This window comes from Notothenia coriiceps, unplaced genomic scaffold (genome assembly GCF_000735185.1).
Source record: "Notothenia coriiceps isolate Sejong01 unplaced genomic scaffold, NC01 NC01_scaffold00037250, whole genome shotgun sequence".
In the NCBI taxonomy this organism is placed as follows: Eukaryota; Metazoa; Chordata; class Actinopteri; order Perciformes; family Nototheniidae; genus Notothenia; species Notothenia coriiceps.
In genome coordinates, this window is record NW_011369951.1 from 133,583 (window position 1) to 139,316 (window position 5,734).

Genomic DNA, 5,734 nt, shown 5'->3' on the forward strand with positions numbered 1-5,734 from the left:
ATTGAGTGTTTTCCAGCATTAAATTATGACAAAATATGAGTTTATTGCTTCACTTTGCCTGCATTACAATTACAGTCTTACACGCTTCTCTGCGCTCTCTCCTAGGCAGTCATCCATAGGAATCCCGAACCCAATAAAATACCCAATATTAACGGTGTGTGTGTCTGCCCAAGGACAATTTAAGGTAAAACCTAATAGAGGTGTCATACATAATAACTAGGAGTGCACCGAATGGGAAATTCTTGGCCGAAACCGATACCGAAAATAGGAAACAGTTGGCCGAAAACCGAATGCCGAAAGGCCGAAAATGATTAATAGAAATATATATATATATATATATATATATATAATGTATACATTTTTTACCAATGTTGTTCAGCTACCTGATTATGGAAAAAGACATGATTATGGCAAAACTTAACTTAAATAGTAATCACTATTATGGGTCCATAAAACATTTATTCANTGTTACTGTAAAATAAACAGAACCAGACTTTAATAATTTGTGTGTGTGTGTGTGTGTGTGTGTGTGTGTGTGTGTGTGTGTGTGTGTGTGTGTGTGTGTGTGTGTGTGTGTGTATGTGTGAGCATGTGTGTGTGTGTGAGCATGTGTGTCAGTTCAAGTGTGTGTGTTTGTCAGTAAAATTGTTTGAGTGTGTGCACGTGCATCAGTTAAAGTGTCTGTGCGTATCAGTTGAAGTGTGTGTGTGTGTGTCTCAGTTAAAGTGTGTGTGTGTGTGTGTGTGTGTGTGTGTGTGTGTGTGTGTGTGTGTGTGTGTGTGTGTGTGTGTGTGTGTGTGTGTGTGTGTGTGTGTGTGTGTGTGTGTCAGTTAAAGTATGCGTGTGTGGTTTGACAGACAGGAAGTCACATGAATCTCACATACAGTACCTGGTGTTAATGAGGTACTGCCCGTCTCTATGGAAACGGCCGTCGTGACTTCATTAGCCCCGCCCATCCAGCTCCATGGCGTGCTGTTGCTGTCTTTTTCTGTGATGCCATTAATAAAGTCTTCTTTTTCTCTGGTCTTTAATAGGCGTAGAAGAAGAAAAAAGGTCACAAGTTGAATTTAAAAGCTTTATTAACTGTGTTGGGGAGACACTGGTTACATGTGAGCATAACATTATAAGAGAGAGAGAGAGAGAGAGAGAGAGAGAGAGAGAGAGAGAGGGAGAGACCGAGACCGCTGTTACGGGAGCGGTGTGCTCAACATTAAAATACAAATACTTAAAAATAATTGGTTAGTTTAAAGATTTGGAATATTTGAAGTTACATTTCTCACCGTAAGGTGTGTTGAAGGCAGATCTGTTGTGTTCGCTGATGTTTTGTTAATCACGGGGGTCTCTAGGGTGGAGCTGGATTTGTTTTGAGTTTTATCAGATCCCATTGGAGGAAGAGTGGGGGGGGTGAGGTCTGTTCCAAACAGGGAGGAAACACACCATCAGTCCCTCATCGTATAAAACACATTTAAGATCAGATAAGAAGAACTTTATTGATCCCAATGTGGGAAATGTTTGCGTTGCAGCAGCATAAAAAGACAAGGCATTGTACAATAACAATAAACAAGAACGTAGAAAATATACATGTTGAATTACACATTTACAATAACGCAATATAAAGCAAGTTATTATATATACATAAGCATGTCAGGGATGTAGTTAAGGAATGCACCATGAGAGTTTTCTATGCAATTACGAGCGTTAAATATGTCTTTAGAAACTGCAAATCTGGAAGAAAATGCACGTTGAATCACACAGCAGTGTTTCTAAACATCCGCATTGTTACCTGCTCTAACAGCTGTTACATTTTGTCCTCTGGAAACTGAAGAAAAGGCTAAAACTGAAACAGAAGAAACAGAAATGGGACGTTTAGATAATGTTGCATTGCTACACAAATATCAATTAATATCAGTTAATCAAATGCAATCTAAAGAAACACTTAAACAGCAAAAAATGAAGGTGTGTGTGTGTGTGTGTGTGTGTGTGTGTGTGTGTGTGTGTGTGTGTGTGTGTGTGTGTGCGTGCGTGTGTGTGTGTGTGTGTGTGTGTGTGTGTGTGTGTGTGTGTGTGTGTGTGTGTGTGTGTGCGTGCGTGCGTGCGTGTGTGTGTGTGTCAGTTAAAGTGTGTCTGTGTCTCAATTAATCAAATGCAATCTAAAGAAATTCTTAACAGCAACAAATCGAGGAATACTTTAAAGTATTTTGCACTTTTACGGTAGAATAACTGCGGCTTTGCGGATGGGAAGTGAGGTGTAATGAACCTGCAGGGGAAGATACACTCTATAATTAAATGGAACACGTTACTTTTCTATTTATTGATTGACTTATTCATCATTTTATTTGGTTAACTTCCTTAAATCTGCTGCATTCGTATGCTTTTTATATCACTTCCTGCACATGGCAGGCGCTCCTGTTTCCCTAAATAAACCTCAAAATGATTCACGGACATTAAATTGTAGATTCAGGATTAAATCGAGGCTTTTAAAGTTGTTAAATAAATAAATGCAAGTAGAGGCGGCTACATTTCCTTTCCTTTACAGTAAATGCTGCAGCGTCTGATGTGAAAACAACCTGAACTCAAGCCGACGCGGGAAGTCACACGTTTGATTAAATTGACGTGTTTCTTTCATGCTTTTTCACGACTAAAAACACAATTTAACGCACGTTTATTTTAATTTTGCAACTCTTAATAAATCATTTGAATAGTTTTACTCACCGAGGAAGCAGAGGCGTATCCACAACTTCCTCATCGCGACGATTTAACTTTTTCACACGCACAAAAAAAGGTTGTCAAAGATGTTGGATAATCCTCCGTGATGCCGATTGAGTGTTTTTGTTCCTTATTCTGTGAAATCTCTTGCTCTTAAATTCTCACTTCTTCACGAGCTTTCTGCTTCCTCTCCGTCGCTCTGAAGGTTTCCGCCTCCCCTCCTCTAATCCCACCTGCTACTCACTTTTTGAAACAAGCACATGTGGAAAGTAAAAGTGCATTTAATCCAGTTTATTGAGTTTTTACTCTCTGTTATACTTTTTGTTCTTCTTTATTTAAATGGATGCATTGAAAGCTTTTACATCAAATCCTACTCAGAGAATTTGGTTTATTGCAAAGTAGGTTACGCATAAAATGAGATCGCTTTGCAATAACGGTGCATACATACACACAGACATATATCATATAAGAACTATTGTAACAAAACAAACAACTTAATGTATTCCCGTGCAAAGGAAGATTTAAATAAACAAAAATAATTAAATCAAAAATAAATTAAATACAATAAAATTAAAAATTATAATAAATACAATTAAATACAAATATTTAAATTAAATACAAATATTTAATAAATGAAATTAGAACATTTAAAGTCAAACTGTGCTACAATATATATCACATACATATGTTAAAAATGTATACAAATGTAAGCAGTATTGAATTAATATGAATAATTATATTAACGCTGAAGATGCCTGAAACAAAAGAATAAATACACTTAAAACAATAACTATCCTTAAAATAGTGAAGTATATGAGTAGTTCTTCCAACAGTACACTACTTATTGTTGTTATATGTAGGTGCACACATATTTTTGGCCTTGTAGTACAATCTTATATATACTTTAATCCTTCTTCTGTACCCTTAATTTTTATTTTTGGTGCTTTCCGCCCACTTCATGTCTTTGTCTCTCTACCTTCTGAATGTCACTTGGTTTCAGTCAGTTTTCAGGAACTGAGTCACAGACCACACGGCGAAAACACAGGATGTCGCTCTGTTTCTGATTGTCACCTCAAACATCTCCTCTGTCATGTTTGAATCCACTGCAAACAAAACACACACTCTTCAAATGCTCCGTGACGCTTTTGCACGATGGCGTACACGTGCAAAAAAAATGTAGAAAAAGGACTTTTGCTGCGTTTTTTGTTAAGATTTCACTGATTCCAGATGAGCTCAAGAGTGTCTCGCTTCTCTAGAAGTTGATCAAATGATCTCAAACTTCTTGTATTTCTCTTTTTCCTTGCAAAACATTTAAATATTATGTCCACAGCAGCCCTAGTGAATTTTAATCGTTAAAGAAAGGGAGGTTTTAAAGTCGGCAGTTGTGGAAAAAGTGCTGGGATTATTCACTTTAATTAAATAAAACAAGAAACAGTCACTTTAACGAACGATAAACACAAACATTAAACACATTTTTTAGAAGTAAAATAACCCATTTAAGAGTACTGTCTAGTGGCATCTATGATCACAATTAAAGAACGAATATTTATACTTTCAAACCTAAAAGTTAAGACGAGATGAAATCCTTAAATCCGTATTAATCTGCAAAATGACTTCAGAAGACTCAGAATTTAGTTCCCTTATTGAAACCCACAACACAATGTAAACTTAAGAAGCTAATCAGATTATAACTTTCTTGATCTTTATTAAATGACATTTTAAATTGTAGTCACTTTATTAACAGTGTTAGCAGAGGCTTACTGGAGATAAAAGGAGGCATCAGAGATACCGAAAAAACTTGTCGTGGATAATTTAACACGACGATTTAGTAAATTGTAGTTTATCGTGAAACAAAAAGCTTTATTAACATGCTAAGATGAAGGGAACCAAGAGAACGAAGACCAGACAGAGTGGATTGGCCGTAAAGGAGGAAGAGGGGGCGTTGTTTTCACCTGAGTTGTCACCTGTAGGAGAAAACAAGGAGGACGTTTAAATGCAACGATATGAGAATATTGTTGGTAAATAAAAGTGGCACAAGGTTGCGCACTTTAGAAGGAAACACAGTAATGTATAACAAACTATTGTCAAATAAAAAACTACTTAATGTTTGCCCGTGTAAATGAAGAATTCAATAAATTAAATAATTATTTAATAAATTAACATAGAATATTTAAAGTAAAAATGTGCTACAATATATATACAGTGGGGCAAAACAGTATTTAGTCAGCCACCAGTTGTGCAAGTTCTCCCACTTAAAAAGATGAGAGAGGCCTGTCATGTTCATCCTAGGTATACCTCAACTATGAGAGACAGAATGAGAAATACAATCCAGAAAATCACATTGTCTGATTTTTAAAGACTTTATTTGCAAGTTATGGTGGAAAATAAGTATTTGGTCAATAACAAAAGTTCATCTCAATACTTTGTTATATACCCTTTGTTGGCAATGACAGAGGTCAAACGTTTTCTGTAAGTCTTCCCAAGGTTTTCACACTGTTGCTGGTATTTTGGCCCATTCCTCCATGCAGATCTCCTCTAGAGCAGTGATGTTTTGGGGCTGTCGCTGGGCAACACAGACTTTCAACTCCCTCCAAAGATTTTCTATGGGGTTGAGATCTGGAGACTGGCTAGGCCACTCCAGGACCTTGAAATGCTTCTTACGAAGCCACTCCTTCGTTGCCCGGGCGGTGTGTTTGGGATCATTGTCATGCTGAAAGACCCAGCCACGTTTCATCTTCAATGCCCTTGCGGATGGAAGGAGGTTGTCACTCAAAATCTCACGATACATGGCCCCATCCATTCTTTCCTTTACACGGATCAGTCGTCCTGGTCCCTTTGCAGAACAACAGCCCCAAGCATGATATTTCCACCCCCATGTTTCACAGTACGTATGGTGTTCTTTGGATGCAACTCAGCATTCTTTCTCCTCCAAACACGTCTAGTTGAGTTTTTACCAAAAAGTTCTATTTTGGTTTCATCTGACCATATGACATTCTCCCAATCCTCTTCTGGATCATCTAAATGCTCT